Source organism: Chelmon rostratus, chromosome 20 (assembly GCF_017976325.1).
Source record: "Chelmon rostratus isolate fCheRos1 chromosome 20, fCheRos1.pri, whole genome shotgun sequence".
NCBI classification, from domain to species: Eukaryota; Metazoa; Chordata; class Actinopteri; order Chaetodontiformes; family Chaetodontidae; genus Chelmon; species Chelmon rostratus.
The window spans coordinates 19217112-19235617 of NC_055677.1; the positions used below are offsets into that span (position 1 = coordinate 19217112).

Below are 18506 nucleotides of genomic sequence, written 5' to 3' on the forward strand. Positions count from 1 at the left end.
AGATTTACAACCCCTACTTTCCTCCATTCGCTCATTTTGTCTTGCAGCAGACACAACAGGTGCCATCTAAAAAAGGCACCAAAAAAAAAAAAACAGGCTTAATGAGAAGATCAGAAAATCATATGTTTACAGAAAAGCCCCTCGTGACGGAGCTATTCGGAGAGGCTCGCTTTGCTCTTTCCGAAGCCAAGCAAACAGACTGCCTGGGCAACATGTGTCCTATTAATTCTGTCCATGAGGGTTCATAGACTGCGACTGCTGCTGCTCCTGCAGAGGAGGAGGCACAGTCGTCACCAGGACACACATGATTCATCTCTACCCCGGTGCCCCTGCCCACGCTCAACAACACGCAGGGTAGGAAAACCAGCTTCTGCTTTGATTATTGTTAACATCACACTAATGGCTGTGTGCCACGTACGGTAATACTATTGATAAGATGCTGATAGATAACTGTGGTGTGCTTCAGGGACTTTTTCACCCTGACGCCACTATAGTTTGGGCACAAACACTGAGTACTAGGAAGATAAATTCATACTAAATCATCACACAACAAATTGGTACAGTAGTGCAGATTACTGGGCAGCAAAAGCCACAAAAATTATATAGCCGACTGTTTAACTACTAGCCTGTTTTTCATTTGCATCACTGCAACAATGAGAGCGAAGTGTGTAAAATGAGTACTCGTGCTACATAGCAAGCTACTACTTGCTACAACTACTACAAATAGAAAAGTGGTAGAAAAGATGGATGAAATGGACTTAGCCCAACACCCCGTTAATTTAATGTTTGCTTTATTTTATCATACATAAACACAACACTTGGTGCTGAATGTTTATGGGCAAAAAGAAGTTAAAGCCAAGAAACAATCGGGTACAAAGCAAAGATGTAACGTTCTAACAAAAGGGCTGCTTCGCGTTCTCTCTAGCCAAGAGTGATGCAAGTCAAGGGCGGCCAACTAGCTAGCTGTAACCTACATTAGTTAAGGTAAAAAGCTAGAAAGTGTCATGGAGCCAATGGTCCAAATAAAATATGGGAATATTACTGTCACAATGCGGGACTCAGAGGCTCAGGTGCAGACACAAACTCGGCAGACACAGGCAGGGCAGTTTATTTTAAACACAAGGCGCTATGCAGTTCAGGCATAGACAACAGGCGGGGAGGAAGATTACTAATAAACCAAAAATACTACTAACTGAAAAACCAACACAGTCCCCCACAGGCTGGAAACCTATAAGGGCAACTACCTAACACACACTTAATCAAACCAGAACCGAAACACTTTGATAACTAGTAGAAAAATATCTTACCTACGTTTATTGTAAGGACAAACAAAAACAATTTAAATGCAATCTCACATGTAAGGAGAGCTGGAGATGATGGACTGGAGTGGAGGGCAGGAAGCTTCCAGATGGCAGAGGGTGAAGGTGGAATGAAATGGAGTGGAGCCAGTAGTGGAAAAGGTTGTTGAATGGCAGGTGAGATGATACAGCGAGGACAAACAAATCAAGGTTAGAGCAGAACAATTCACAAGCCAGGGGGGCAAACGTGTTAGGATCAGGCAGACAGACTGACAAATGAACTTTCACGATCCAGCGTCGAGTCATGGTCAGATGGCCTCCTATATAGACGACTGCAGTGTGAATGATGAAAGGCCACTCCTCGCTGCAGCTGCAATCATCAGTTGAAATCAGGAACAGGTGCGCCTACAGAATAAGCATGAACAAGGCAACGAATGCTCCACAAGCCAGAGCCAGAGGTGGAGGTCATGACAATTACAGATAGTAGTGTTGTTCTAAACAGGCATGTCAAACTCATTCCATAAAGGGCCGTGTGGCTGCAAGTTTTTGTTCCAACCAAGGAGGAGCACACCAGGCCAACCAATCAACATCAAGGGTTCATTTAGTTATCAGCTGAAGACTGAGATCAGCTGATAATTGATTCCAGCCTGGTGTGCTCCTCCTTGGTTGGAACAAAAACCTGCAGCCACATGGCCCTTCATGGAATGAGTTTGACATGCCTATTCTAAGATGACTGTTTTCCAGTGTTCAGTGTTCATTTAAGCATACAGACTTGTGTAGGCCAATACTCAGGATGATGCTCACTCATGCCTATAGAGTGCTAACAGAATGCAGACTGCAGCTCACTTAACGGCCACTATGGGCCATTAATAACAAGGATTTATTGAAAGTTCCACATATTACCACACATTGTGTTTTTAGAGGAATTAAGACCGGCCATCACATTTTGCTCATGGTCGCTTAAAGGGTTGGGCTGTCTGCTCTGTCATTGTGCAAACATTGTAGTCACTTTAAACTTCAGAAGAAAATTCAAGTTGTTTTCCATTAAGTGGCATCACAGCAGTACAGGCATGTTTTTCAGATGAGACACACATTGTGTGTTTAAATTCACTGCTGGTTGATGTGTATGAGCGTATGGGAGCTACAGCACCACAAACTGTGCTTACAGAAACCAACAAAAACAATTGCTGGGAAACACATCTTTTATGGAGAATATCTTTTCCGAATGAGCTTAATGCATGTCTGCATTCTCCTCATTCACTTTTAACTGATTTTCTATAATAAGCTGCAGTTATTATACACCAAGAATAACAGCAATATATTCTGTAAACAATGAACCATGTAGTAACACATTTGGCTGCAAAGGTCTGGCTGCAAAGGTTCATGCTACGTACTACTTCTGCAGTATTCATCACATTTAAGAGATAACCACTGTATGAGAGGGCATGTGCAGTGGTCATGTTTCTGTGCTCTCTGTGGTTGTACATTCAAGAATCAAACACGTGAAATATCTCACTCACAGGCATGACAAATAGAATAGAGGTGTAGAGATGGTTCAACAACCAGTTGGTTAATCTTAACCAAATCATGTTTGGACTGGCTGCAAACCAAATTTTTCAAATAATAGTATAAATTCCTCGAATAATAGTAAAATAATTGAACTAAACTGAGCTGTACTGAATTAATTGGGTTGCAAAAGATGCAGAATTTAGCTGAATTGACTTGAACTCAACAGAATTATTAATTTAAGTGAATTTAACTGGATTAGACAGATGTTGGCAATAGAAACACACCAATTAAAAATTATTTCACCAACAAATGCCTGTTGTGGATGGAGGAGAGCAGAGATTATGAAAGGGGGTGTATTAAGGCGGGGGTGTTCAAGATAAGGGTTTTGGGATGAAGGAAAGGAGGAATGAGGGTTGAGGAGTGAAGGGGTGAGGGATGAAGAGCATGAAGGGAGAAATGGAGCTCATTGACGGATGGATGGAGTGCAATGATGGACCAGTGTCAGCTGCCTGCGTGGAGACAGGAGGGAACTGGGAGGAGCTGAGACTCTGAGTGGGGGAGCTGTTTCTTCAGATGTTATTGCTTTATGGTCAATGCCCGAAGTGGTTCCTGAATTCAAACGACAGAAAAGGGAGAGAGAAAAGAAAAAGGGGTTTTGGGGGGTAGGGATGCGAAGACTGAAAGGGGAAAGGAATGAATCCGATGAGCTTTAACACTTTTCTGTGGAAACGGGATGTGCTTGAGGCACGGTCTTTGTTCACAAACCAAGTTATAAAACTTCATTAGTAGAACTTTGGTGCTTGCACAACATATTTCACGAACAAAGACTGCGGCAATAAGATTCAGATTTATAAGGATGAAGGCAGAAATACGGGTCATAGATGGATGGCTGGAGTGCCAGCGGGTGGCATGGAGACAGGAGGGACCCGGGGCGAGTTGAGACATGGGGTGGGGGAGCCATCTCTTGATATGTTATTGGATTTTCAAGTAATGCCCCAAAGGAACTTCAAACAAACCTGCAAACTGGCATTTCTGATGTCCTTCAAATCATTGCAGATGTATGTGAGGTAAGAAGAAGAACGGTGGGCGAGAATTCTGATGATGTGGTATGGCGTTCCCTGCAGGGTAGCAGTAATGGATGCTCTATTGTGGAGTGAAGGTCCAGAGTACAGTTCAGGGTGTACGCCTGGATAAGATTTAGCGAAAGTGTTGGTGAAACTCCAAGCGTGTGGCCACTTGGCCTGTTTCTGAGACAAACACAGAATCTTGAGGGGCAGCTCGACTGGCTAGCCTTAAATGTTTATCGCAGAATTAATTCAGTCGAAAGAGGCGGATGGGTTGAGGTGAACTGGACATCTTGCAGCATTTGAGGTGGTAGACCAGAGAATCAGAAGAACGGATGGAAATGCCAGACATGGCTGTGTGCCGAGGTGGTTGGTAGTTGAGGGTAGCAGCGGTGAACATGGACTCTAAGAGTGTCTATGAACAGAAACAGACAACCTGAACAGAAAGTAGTGATGCAGCAAGGAGGTGGCAATGGAATGGAGGTATGACAAATGAGATCAACCTTGAGGGATGATGTGGATGATGTAGGCGAGGTGGAATTGGCATTTTGGTGCATCTGCGGGCCAGAAGAAAATGTGAAATGAGTAAGGAAATCTGCTGATTTTTAAGTAGGCAGTGATGCTTTGAGTCGAGGATGATGCCGAGAAATTCTATTGATTTTCTTCGACCTTCCATTTTGTCTGAGAATGGGGGAACACCATGTTTGTGAAGTGAAAGTGTTTAGACAGTACAATGGGGGTGAAGATGTTGGCATGACAGTAAGAAAGTCATCCAAGAGATGGATGACATAGGGGAGTTCACAGTTGTTTGTCAAGATCCAGCAGAGTGCTTCTGATAAACAATGGAATATTTTCACTGCTCTTGCACCTGAAGGTCAGACACACTGAAGATAAAGTAGTACACGTCCTTCCAGAGGATGCTGTAAAGATGCCAGTGGTCAGGGTGGATGGGAAGAACTTTGAAAGTGCTAGTGATGTCTGCCTTTGAAAAATAGGCTCCTTGACCTGCAAGGCAGATGAGAGAGATGGAATGATCGATTGTGGAATACCGCATGGAGAAGTCCGGGCTGTGATTAGGCTAATGTAGCTTGGGATGGAGGAGCTGTTGGGGGATGATGGGCCTGAGTCTCTTTTTTTCCTGCATATGCCCCAGTACCTACACCAATCGCTATAATGGTCTGTGTGAATGTTTAAGGCAGTTTAATGGAGAAAAAAATAATTGACACTCAGATCAATGTATAAAACTAACACAAACTGAAATTCTAAATTATGATCAATATTTTTCTTATTGTCATCAAATGAAACCAGCAATGAATGTATTCTACTGACAAGTATTGTGTGAGTATGCGAAGCCTGATATACTGTGTTCCTCTGTGCCATAGAGCTTCATTGTTGTCCAAAAACTATTCAAACACATCAGAGACCCACCAGCTACCAGCTGTTTTAGGAAACCCCTTATTTATCATCATATTTAAAAGTGAAACTATATATTTGTATGTCGTCATTAAAGATTTACAGTTTTAGTGGGAGCCAATGGGGCACATCTGGATTTACAAATTTGGTGGATGGACTTCCACTTGAATGCATTCTAGTAAGGATGCCCGTTTAGGCAGAATAATTTGTCTTCTAATTCTCTCTGGGATCTCTTTTCTCTGCAGTGTTTGTACTTACAGTTCATATCATTCATAATTTCAGATTTATCAGCACTCATATGAATTGAGTTTCTCTCTTCATAAATACAATGCGCTCGTGCATGTATGAAAATGTGAGGCAAAGTACTGGAGACTTACTGCCATATGATCCCTTCGATTGGGGATTATGGATGCTTAAAAAAAAAAAGATGCAGAGCCTTTTAATTCATGCAGATTTTTTAACACAGCAAAACTAAAGTCTTTGGCACGCCCACAGTCCAACACGATGCTTACATTGGCCGGTTGATGCCGACATGCTGCCTACTATGCAATTCTTCCTCACCTTGTATGTTGTGACAGCCCTTATATCCTTTTCCCCGGAGGCATGTGATTCTGTAAACATACTGACTTTATTCAGAAGCCACAATGAAATCACATCATTTTCAAAAAATGTAGGGATATGGTTTTGGCAATATCTGCAGGTTTGCATGTTCCTGCATGAAAGGGGCAGTTAGCATCTCTTAAGAAAAATGTTGTTTAAAGAAAAATGAGGCAGTTGCATGGATACAAGGCTCAAGCTGAGAAACTGAAAAACAGCCTGAGGCTGCATGTTTGTTTCCTGCCTGTGCAACTCTGGTGTCTGTGTGTGTGTGTGTGTGTTTATAGTGCATATATGTATTACGTGTGAGGGTATCCTATGTACTTGTGTGTTTGTGTGTACAAACTTGTGCTTTAATCTCATTTTATTGACACTGCTGCGTTACCTGCTGGATTTTAATGTGGGATGATCTTTTTCTGCCCCTCAGCTCAAGGTGCAGCCAGAGATATCCCACATGCTTCAAAACACCCTCTGTGACGAGCTGGCAGATCAGCAGCAAGGCACGGCTTATTACCAAGCAGTTGTTCACAAAAGTAATTTATCTTGTGTATTTATTTATATTTATATAATATAATTATAGTTTATGAACAGAAGCATGGCAAAGGGGAAACAGTATTTGGAAATTCATTTTAAGCATGTTGTTAACACGTGTTGTGCCTCCTTTGTGCAGATATTTTTTCAAAGACTTCTGTAACTGTCTGCTCATTGTCCATAAGAAACTACAGCCTGGTATAGCTCTAACTTTATAATTGGAATGAGGAAGAATGAAGCCAAATTTGGACCTGTCTCTGTTTAACAGGTAGCTCCAGCACTTCTCCTTCTAAGGTGTACAATACCAGTAAAACAGGCTACCGTTCGACTATTGTCTGGCTCTGTGCACTTTCTCCAAGTGCATGGAAACAGCGATGAAGTCTTTATGCAGGAAAGGGAGCAGTTTTGCTCTACCTCAATGACCTAATCCTTATAGCCATATCTCAGGAGAAAGCTGCACTCTACACAGTGGAAATCATACAGCATTGCAAACACTGGATTTCACCATAAACTGGCAAAAGAAAGCTCCACTCCCACCCAGTTGTTCTGTTACCTGAGTGTAGAAATGAACTCAGCCGCCATGAGAGCAAAGCTGGATGCACTAAACTCTTTGTTGTCACACATCGCACCCCCCAGAGTGATTACGCTGCTGTCAGTGATGCATCTGCTGGGTATGATGTTAGCAAGCCACGTGATCAACCCCTGTGGTGGAAAAACCAGAGGTGGTTTGACCGTCTGTGCCACGATCCAGTTCCCTGATTCCTTGCCTCTTAGCACGCATTCAGGAGGAGATTCAAGCATTCTGGTGGGGCCACCTGGGGCCAGAACTTGCAGGCACGTCATGGTTCCTAACCATTGTGCAGCTGCTGGCAGAGAAACTGTGGCAGGTGCCAGAGACACCCTGTCACAGCGAAACGACGAGATCCTCAACCTCCTGGTGATAGGCCAATGGCTGTGGGTCTGTCCACTGAATGGGACCTCTTGGAAAGGTTAGGACTGCCCCCTGCAGTGGTGCACACTCTCCAAGGTGCGACAGCCCCTTCTACTACACCGTGTTACGTGGGTAGATGGTCTGCTTTTCAGCTCTGGTGTGTGGAGAGAGGCTCAGATTCCACATTGTGTCCCCCGCCTCTCGTGTTAACCTACCTTCAGATGTTGGTAGATTAGAGTTTGGCCTCATCTTCATGCGTAGGCTGCAACCATTTCATCCTGCCATGAAGGCTATGCAGAGAGCTTGGTTTTCATGCATCCTTTGGTGAAGCGGTCAGTCAGATGATGGTAACCCGTTGCATGCTCTGTAGCATCACAGTAGGATGTACCTCTGGTGCTGCATGCTCAGGGGGGTCCCCATTTCAGACCAGTAACTCAAATCTCTCTCAAGATGTCTCAAGATCTATTAAGAGAGAGTGAGTGACCTATGCACGCTGTCGGTCCTCTCTGTTTGGACTGGACAACGGCAGCTTTTCAACCAAATCCATCATTTACACCAAAAGTCCTTACAAACTCCTTTCAGTCGAGAATTATTTCCCTCTAGTGTCTCTTCCAGGGGCAGGGCCTCACAGAAACGAGGCAGAAGAGGCTTTTCACTGACTGTGTCCAGTGCGTGCTTTGTCTCATTATGTCTTACGCACAGCAAACATCAGGCAGACACAGCAGCTGTTTGTTCATTACAGAGGGCACTCACAAGGTCTGTCAAAACAGCGTCTGTCTCACTGGCTGTGAGATGCTATCATACAAGCCTACAGTGCAGCGGGAGTGGAGCCTCCACAAGGCATCTGGGAGCACTTCATGAGAGTCTTATCCTCGTCCGCGGCCCTCCTTAACGGCATGACAGTGGCAGACATCTGCACAGCGGCATCTTTGGCTTCTCCCTGCCCTTTCATTTGTTTCTATCTGCCCACGTGTTGTCAGATCTGGTTCTTTTGTGCATATGCCAAACAGTGAGCCTGTAATCCAATCACCATATTTTGAGGACTGTATTGGGGACCATTGAGGTATGTAATCACTGTCCCATCCAACTTCAGCAGGGGCTGTATGGAGGGACTGTAATATCACTCTGCGCCTTTTTTCCGTACACAGCTGATGGGGTGTTTACCATGGCACAGCCAGTGCCTCCCTGCCTAATTATTCTTTACATGCTTTATGGGGTTATGAAGTGGTGATATGCTTGTGGACCTTGGTGTCACAGTTGGTATTGACTACATTAGCTTTGCCTTCAACCCAATAGCAAAAGCACTTAGAGGGTGAAGCTAATACAAAATAAAACATTAGACCTTAACATATATGTATCATTTGATTCTATGAGTGTAGCCCTGTCAGACTGAGGCCCCCTGCTCCACTGGCATTAGCTGAAAATCTGGCTACTAGCTTTTTAGAAGCACAGATCCCAACGACATTATGTACTGCAGATGAGGACCTGAGAGTTGCAACTGAAACCCAATAGCGACACAATAGGATAACACACAAAATACTGAGACGTCAGCGGAGGCTATGCTCTTGCTGAAGCCAACTATGGCCAATGATAAGCCAGCACTGAGAAGTGAGAGGCTGGTCATGGGAAATGAGATCCCAGTGGTGGAAAATGAGAAGCCGACTTTTCAGAAACCAAGGTGGTAATTCATGTGTCCAACCCAACCCACTGGATTAGCGAGTGGATCGGTAGATGACTAGCATGTCAGGGCTGGCTAGACTAGCCACTGATTTGACCGGTCATTTTCTTATATTTTTCTTTGGTGGATTAGAGCCAAATATGCAACATTACTGTCACCTACTGTAGACAAATAGGATTTATTTTAGAATATTTCCAGGATTCTATTTTTTATTTTACTATTACTGTTATTGTTGTGGTTATTGATATTACTATAACCAAGTATTTAGCACTAACCTTTACTTATCCTGGTTATCAGTGTTTTTTTTATATAAGCACTGATAAGCTGAAGATCCCATTCTGTCACAGCTAATAAGGTCCACATATATAGTCATCTTGTGAATCTGTGGAAATAAAAACCTTGTCCTTCAGTGTGGTCAATTTTTTTTTGCTAACAGTCTGTGATGGAATTTTCTGTCACTTGACTACACCTAGTGGGGGCCTCAGGGTCATGGTCAGGCAAAGGGATCAACTTCAGGCTAGCTCATGATAAAGGTGAAAGGGGAGGTCTGTTTTGCTACGCTGGAGTACGATGCAGCTGTTGGGTAGTTTAGGGAAACTGGCGCCCTTCGGATCGGGAGAGAAGCTCCAAGAGCATGGGGGATAAGCTTTGCTGTCCTCCAGACATAGACTGTCTCCTGTTAGAAGAATGTGTTGATGGTGACCTGAAGACGCTTGCAACATGAGCTGGGGAACGTGGACGAGCTTAGTTCCTTGTTTTAGGTATGGAGAGCCAATCAATTGATCACACATATTCTCATTGCCTAAAGAATGACCATAATTGGGCATCTCCACATTGCTACCAACAAACATGACAATCAGAGCTGATGCTGCGTGATCTTGAAGTGGAGTTGTCTTGTAGTCACTCTCTTAAAATGACTCGCTCTCACTGAACATTATGAATCAGCACCTGTTTACTAGCTCCACTTCACGGTTAGCCAACTAATGTTAGCGTCACAAGTCATGGCCAAAATAGCTAGAGCTGCGTGTTTTACCAGTAGAAAGGCGCTCCCTTGTGGCTCATCAAAAATAAGAGCAACAAAGAAAGAAAAGCTTTGCTGCCATTAGGGCGCTCTCTGGAAATGTCAATAATCATATTGTAAAACTGGTTTACTGGGTCTTACCAGAGGTTTAACAGTCTTGAAATTTTCAACCAGAGAGGGCAGTGAACCATAGATTTTCAGCTTGTTGATCAGTTACCTTACAAGTTATCTGCATACACTGAAACAAAATGTCAGAAAGGATGCTTGGAGAGAGAGAGGCTGCTCATCTGGATGAACATTTAAAGTGCACTGTCAAGTCATTTGGCCTTGCGCTTTTTACTCATGTCGTCAAGGGTGGGAAATATGTGGTTTAGTCGCCAACAGTGAGAATCACTTCCCCAATCTGACACCAAATACAGATGCAATCGGTTCATAGGTGGACAGAATAATGCAAATGTAGCCCACAGCCATAATGCATGGAAACATCCTGCTGTATGTCTAAATCAGTCACATTATAGAATTGCTCTATAGGCTACAGTGTCTCTTCAGGCCTTGACTAGATCTTGGTCTTTGTTTCTTATTATAACAACATACAAATAATTGTATAACAAGAAAAGTTGTGTGACAAACAAGATAAAGTGACGTGTTGTCATAACATCAAGGAAAATATGGAATTATTAAAACACTGTACTTGTAATGAGAAACTGATGCTTTTTGTTGCTGTAGTAGCTGCGACAGTACGGTGTCGTGTACACACCAATGCTTATCTTAGAACAGATGCTCTGCAGCAGAGAGCAGGGGCAGAATGGAAGTCAATAAAGTCATCAGCTAAAGCACAGGTGTCAAATCTCCTGTAATGATTATTGAAAACTGGCCGTTGCGATAATCCTTTGTGATTAGAAAAAAGCAGATTCTCTCCACCTCAAATGACACGGCCAAAGTACAGACTTCTGCTGCTTGGTTTTACTGCTGTTTGCACCAATTTTAATAATAACAACACTATTTGACTGCCTTGCATACAACACTAGTTCATCACAATTTTCATAATTTCCCATGTTAGCAGAACTTCAAACTCAATAATAATAATAATCAATAATAAGTGCGTGTTTATATGGAAATTAGGGTGAATGTTACCCTGTAGTGTTACAGGGCCAATGTAGTTTTTCTCCATTCTCTACAATTCAGTTGAATCCCTGCTTGTTGATGAAAATAAAATTAATAGAAACACAAATTGCCCTAGCTTTCCCCTAAAATTAAGCATACAACTCATTTGTTAATCCATTACGGATGTGCGGTACAGTGGTGCAGGTTGCATTACCATGTAACATGTAAAAGTCAAATTCATATAAAATCCATCCCAATGGGCATCACACCAACACTAACACAAGGTGAAAACAGGTTTAGAAATAATACACAGAGGAAACAAAGCCCAGTGGAGACAGAGGGAACGCTGGATTCAAGACAAGAGCTGGGCAATTTGTTGGTAGATGCTGCAGCATCCATGTCACTGCTGCAGTGAATCCACAGTGAGGAAGAGCTGAAACAGCTGCTGTTAGAGGCTTGGGGATTGTCTTCATAAGACAGTGCTGCTGTTTTGCATGAGCAAATGTTTGACTTGGACTTCATGCACTCGATGGATCTAAGATCAACTTCAGAATTTTTTTGATGTTTCAATGTTTTCTGTTCCAGGTGCACAAACTTCTTCGCCATTCTTCACCATGTTGACCGCCAGAACTTTACTCTTGTGAAGGGCATCTTGCTTGTAAAGCAATGATGCAAGAGCAATAGAAATAGTTGTTTTCTTTTACCTTTACCTTAGCTATTGCCAGTCACATCAATAGTGGATGAAGTTCAAATCTGGTTTATGTCCAATGATAATCATTTTTACATCCAATATTATGTCTTTCTACAATACCTGTACATGCCAAATATGCCGGTTAGGGAAGATCAAGGTTATAGCAACTAAACTATGCGTGGTTAGGATTAGGAATCTACAATTTTAAACTTAAATCAGCAATAACTCATTTTCTGGTTAGCGGAAAAAGGTAATGAACTCAACACTGACATACCATAATCCTTTAAGTTGATAGGTGAAATTGTTAGTAAGCGGTTGCTTGTTAACATATCCAGCAGTTACGAAGCAAAGTGATCATTGGAGTCATGTCTGTGTCCTCCTGATGAATGTAAGGCCAATATTCATGCTCTTTTAGCTCTATGTTTGGTCTCTATCAACTCCTGAGGCAGTCAGACAAACAGATGTATTTCCTCCCACTAGCTGGTGACGAGCAGATGGTGAAATAGTAATTTTAGATGTGACGATAAGAAGGGAAGACACAAGTGATTGCTGGGCGAATGATTGTTTCAGCCACAGAGAGTGGACGAGGCTCCCTACTGGATTCAGTTATTTTGATACTCAATTTTGTTATTACGTTCACCATTTGAGCCAGAATTGTTATTTCTGCTCTCGCACTGTTTCCCTTGATGATAGTCCCATTAAGTCAGCACTTAGACTTTCAGAAAGATCACCAGGTCAATAAATCTTTCTTACCAACTGTTCATCCCCTTGGTTCTCCAAGTGGTCTCCGGGGTTCTTGACAAGATCCCCAGAAATGATCAAAAATTGACTGTCCCTGCAAGTTTACTTACAGCAGTCTCTACAGCTGCGTCGCTCTCATTCGTGGCTGTTGGCACTGTCGTGGCAAATTGTTCTGTCTGTGGCATACGATAATGTCCCCATTCTTAATCCTGCCTATAAAGTTATGATTGGTCAGTTCTTTATCTGACCAGCAGGACACTGCTGCCAGTAAGAGCAGATTAGGCCAATGATTTGGCTATCGCAGCACCAAACAGCTGGAGAACAGAAATACAACAACAAAATCATTTGTACACTAAATTTCATAATAGGAAAAAAAAATCCATGATGTTCCAGAATGACAGGAGCTTTTGATAGTGTGACCTTGTTTCATCTTCTTAAATAAAAATGGCAGCATGGCGGCTCAGAGGTCAGCACTGTGGCCTCTCTAGAGGGCCCTGGGTTAGATTCCTGCCCGTTTGGGACATTCGTATGTTCTCCCTGTGCTTGCCTGGGTTTCCTCCAGGGGCTCTGGTTTCCCCCACCGTCGATTCTCCTGTCAGTGCCCTTGACCAAGGCGCTGGCTTAGAGGTGGAGTTACCCTCTGGGCACCACACAGTGGCTGCACACCTCAAGGGATGAGTTAAAACACAGAGAACAAATTTCACTCTGTTGTTTTGATTGTATGTTATTTTGTATCACCTTACAGGAAAATTCAGTGCTAATTTGGTTTCAGTATTTGATCATTTGTGCAACATTTGATCATCCAAATAGGTCACTGCGCCTCTGGCTGAATTCACTGACTGAAAAAAAATACATAAATTGACACATCGTGTGATGTAACGTAAAGCACAGAACTGTGATATTTTACATTTAAGAACTATTGCTTACTTTAACAACCCACGCCTAGCCAATTAAAAATAACTAGCTACCTACTGCATTCACATTGTATTTCCAGCTCAGTCAATTATATTGCAAATTGACCTCATATTTACTTTGACTGGTGTCAGGTGGGTGGACATTTATTGGTGGTAAAAAAGGCTGACTCACACATTAAAAGTGATATGTGCAAAAGTTAACGTCTTGCCTTGTAACTTCTGCAACAGGTTCTGTGACGTTGACCAATAGGATTACGGCGCAGTCTGACTATCAACCCCTGGTCACACTCAAGGCCTCTCTGCCGGTAAAGACACAGACAGAGCACACCTTCAATTGTTCCAGCTTTACTTTCATCCAATGCTGTCAGGTGGAACAGTTCTCAGGTTTCCATCCAAATGTAGCACCATTTTTTTTTTTTTTTGTAATCAACTGCTGATGTGAATATTAGGCTCATGGATATAATTGGCTGGTGGTGCTACCGCTATTAAACCACTGCATAAGAAGTGGACACAATGAAATGGGACAATTAAAAGAGCGCAGAAATTGTCATGGAAATACAGCATTTTTGTTTGCCTCAAGTTTTAATTTGAGGAATGTTACAGTCTCTGCAGTCGGCAAAGATATTTTCATCTCCTGCTATTGTACCTCATGATTTACGATAAAAGTCTTTTTCTATTTCATTTTGTCACATTTATTTTAGCAATAGATCATCACCTTTTTTTAAAAAAAAATTTCTTTATGCACAAATTGTGCATGAAAGAAATGGATGGAAACGCGCTCAGTGAGGTTGGTGTGCTACATCGTATTTATCACAAAAGACAAACTATGATTGGTCATCGTCCAGTGTGTAGTCTGTCCTGTTTCTGGGGCAGATCACAGCAAAAATGCATAATTCTATGATCGCTTCATGTGGCACCATTTTGAAAATGCAAATATATGATGCAGTCTGGTCTTAGCAGGACATGAACCCTGGTGTCAAAGTCTGGAGCTTCTTGCGCCGGTCCATTGCTCCCTACAGCTTGTGTGCAGTATAATGTCTGTTCCTGGATTGCCTAAATAATGACAAGTCTGCAGTTCTCACAGTGAGATGTTTTGGTGCCTTACTCTCTCACATTCTTTAGCAACGTGTGCTCCATCAGCGGACATAAACAGTGCTGAAGTATGATCACCATCCCCGCCTGTCTAACTGTCTCATTGATTTTTCAACACATGGACATACAGCAGACATGCTTTTCCCCCCTCCGGAGACCGATGGCCTGCTCGGCAATGCGGCAGTTATCCCTCCTTACCCCCCCTCCATTCTCCTGCCTGCAACAGCAGCGCGTCAACACAACTCCTCTGTTTAGCGAGCTGACAGCCTCACAGTCATACAGGTGACAAGCAGTCCCCGCTCCAACCATACACAACTTTTCATTACATGCCATTACTGTCACCTAGCAACCTGCATATGCCTGTGTGTGTGTTTGTATGTGTTGCCTCACGCTCTGTTTGTGTGGGTGTGTTGAAGTATTTGTGTGCATTACTGTCACTTAGTAATCAGCCAACATCCTTTCACAGCGTCTCCAATGGAATTTTTTTTTTTTTTTTTGCAGGCTGCCAGTGAATAATAGAGAGCCAGAGCTGCTAAACAGGAACACTTAATGAAGACACAGACCCTGACACAGCCACTCACACTGGCACTGATGGACCCAGGATTGAATGATAGCATGGTTGTTATGTAAATGTGCAGCTAGAGCTCTCCATACAGCAGGTTTATGTTGCGCAATTTCATTATGCTGTGGCCGGTTTCTGGTGTTTAAAGGGAAAATACACTTTAAAATGGTTTCACTGTCAAAAAAAAAAAAAAAAAAAAAAACAGCTATGTGGATCGTGTCATTCTTTTGTGGGTGCATTATGTAGTTTGGCATTGCATTTCATTCATTCCTCATGACTTATGCAAAATAGCAAAATAGCTGTTGAATTGCGAAGAGGGAACGGGAGAAGAAGAAGGAAAATTCCTGAATGTGTCACACAGGTACGGGCATGCTGCCAGCTAGCTACATTTATAGCTAATTGTAGCTGTCTGTACAACTGGTGCATTAGCTGCTGGTGGTGAATGAACACACACAGTAAAAACACTCCGGCGGATGAATAAAGAATGGTGACTGGATGATTCTGCAAAACCTCAGAATAAATTCAATGCCAGCGGTTTTTGTCTTTTTTTAATTGTCGCAGTTGGGCCGCTGTGTAAATCATACATAATGCAGAATGTTTTACCGTCATCAGCTTCATTGATTTTTGTAAATATCTGCTTATTCTGAATTTGATACAGCAGCACGTTTCAGACAAGTTTGGAACATTCGACAGTTAAACAGGTTCATTGCTGACAGGTGATTGTTCCATGGCTGGGTCTGAAAGGGGCATCCTCAAGGCCCAGTTGATCAGATATTGTAATATGGGCTCAGAACGCTTTATAAAAGTGCTGTCGGTAAACACAATTTGTATTTATCTTTTACACAGTGTCCCTATTCCGATCAGTTATTCTAGATTTAACTTTATTCAGCTTCACTCAGTTTCTCGCCAGTATCATTTCATCAATGTCATGTCTTTGTTTTAATCAGGAGATGACATGGAACAGAAGAATCTCAGTCATTTATGTAATGACATGTAGGTATTATCAGTATCAAACCTTCACTCAGAGCTGACCATGTTTAATGATCTCATATGTATCTTAATCCTGTTTTGACTTTTTTTTTTCCATCAGCACAGACCTGTGTTCAAATGACTGAATGAATGAGGTGCGTTTTACAGCTGATTGGCTTTATAACATGCTAATAAAACTGATATTAACTAATATTTTAATATTTTGTTCTGTAATGTTTAGGACGTCAGTGTGGCCCTTTTTCAGGATGGTCATTTTTTTGTCCTCAATCCTGGCATTAACCAAATACCGAACTTTAGGAGTAAAATTGGGACAAAACAACCCCTGCATGCTTTGTTCATCACTCCTGCTGTTTGTTTTTAATAATTATATAATATATATAATAACAATAATAATAATAATAAGACATTTTATTGACAGATGAGGCTTTGCTGGTCATTTGCTGCAATATAGTGCGGTCAGTGTTTTAACAGAGCCTGGGGACATTATACCAGCTTTCATTCCAGAAGCGAACGTCTCTGTTTTATCCTACACCTATTAATGCCTGGACTGAGTCTGACCTTGAACCCCTGAGTTGGTCAGCACATCGTCACCGCACTTTGGTTTGTTTAGCTGTGTAGATCATCATATAAGAGGCTTTTAAACCTACTCCTACATGACTCGAGCTGAGGATGCATCTGCACACATAACCCATTATCCGTATCCCGCTTATGCTTCATCCCAGCGTGGATCAAATTCCGATGTTTGCAGGAAACATGAATTCACAGGCAACACAGCTGTTTAAACGAATGAACCATGGGGAGTATCATCACCCAAAAGAGCATGGGAATGGACATGAAGTGTGCTGAGAAATAATCCAATACGGTCATTATTAGAGACACTTATATTTGTCTGAATGAAGCAAACCATACCATAAAACTTTAAAGACCAGAAGAATTTTGACTCGACAAATATAAATCTCAAAATGAAAATCAATGTCTGAGTTTCAAACACTCACCTTTGGTCAGCTTGAAAGGTGACTTAGCATTCAGAAGCATCTATCCTATGATGGAGCATGGAGAGTACGACTGTCTCATATATTATTCATATGGAAATCAGCTGTGGTCTATAAAGAAGGAGCAGACGCTTGTTCATTTAGCTGTCTCCCTGCAGTTCTAGCCCCTGCACTTACGGCCATTTAATCACAGAGAACGTCTAATTGCTGCCAAACTGTCTGCCTTCACTTTAACTGAAGATGACACCTGTATTGTGAACACTGGAGTCACTTTAGACAAGATCATCTACAAAATGCCCTTAGTGAGAAGCTGTAGTTTGCTGCATCAGAAGGTTGAAATGTTTTTACAGAGCTGACTTGTTTTACATATAAATATGTCTGCAGGACAAGTTACCACACGTTACTAAGTGACATTCTAATTGATCCATAGATGCATTTGCTATGTGGATACAATCCGTTGTTAGGAGACGTCTATGTAAAACATGAATTTAACATCAGGGTTTGGTGTCAGCCTCAGAATCAGTGAGGCAAAGCTTCTATCTGGAGGCGTCACTCTGCGCTGACGTGCAGCAGTCATACAGGGACACGTCCATCACAGAGCAGGCAGACGTACCAATTTCTGCTCTGACAGTAGCCTCAACAGACTTGACTGCACTGCGGCTGGAAGACGGAGACAAGGTTTTTTTTTTTCTTTTGACTGGAAATTCTCCCTTTTTTACCATTACTGTCACTCCGGCCGTCTTTTCTCTCTCTTTTCTTCTCTATATGTATAAAAGAGCTGCATGCAACAAGTCAGGGGAGTATAAGAAGGAATTCTGGGAACTGCAGGGGATCTCAACAAGAGCTTCCAATATACTAGGCAGAAACGACAATTAAATGTAGATCATTTTATCCCAAAATACATCACAGGTTGTTGATATTAGTGAAAGAATATTTGCAGCAGTTTTGAGTCTTGAAATAACTGACTTGACATGTGTTTTTTGGTTTTTTTAAGTATCAATGAGGGAGAAATATGAATTTTCCTCTCTTTGCATATGAAGCTGAGGATGACTTTGTTCATCATACAGTCACGGTGGCCGAGAGGTTAAGGTGTTGGACTCGAAATCCAATGGGGTTTCCCCGCACAGGTTCGAATCCTGTTCGTGACGAATTTTAACAACGGGCAGCCGTGGCCTAGAGGTTGTAGAAGCGGCTTGTGATTGGTCGCCGGTTCGATTCCCCCACCGGACTGGCAGAAAATCTGGTGTGGTGGAGTATTCCCTCCTCCTCCATTAGTCGGCTGATGCCCTTGAGCAAGGCACTTAACCCCCCAATATGCTCCCCGGGCGCTTGATTGCAGCCCACTGCTCCTGTGTGTTTCAACTTGTATCCTTATTAA

The 18506-nt window shown here is 42.4% G+C and overlaps 1 non-coding gene across 1 annotated transcript; it reads left to right on the forward strand.

The window, feature by feature from the left end:
* The first annotated feature begins 18194 nt into the window (after nt 1-18194).
* On the forward strand, nt 18195-18276 carry trnas-cga. The gene has a single exon. It is a non-coding gene; the product is annotated as a tRNA-Ser (tRNA).
* The last annotated feature ends 230 nt before the right edge of the window (nt 18277-18506 follow it).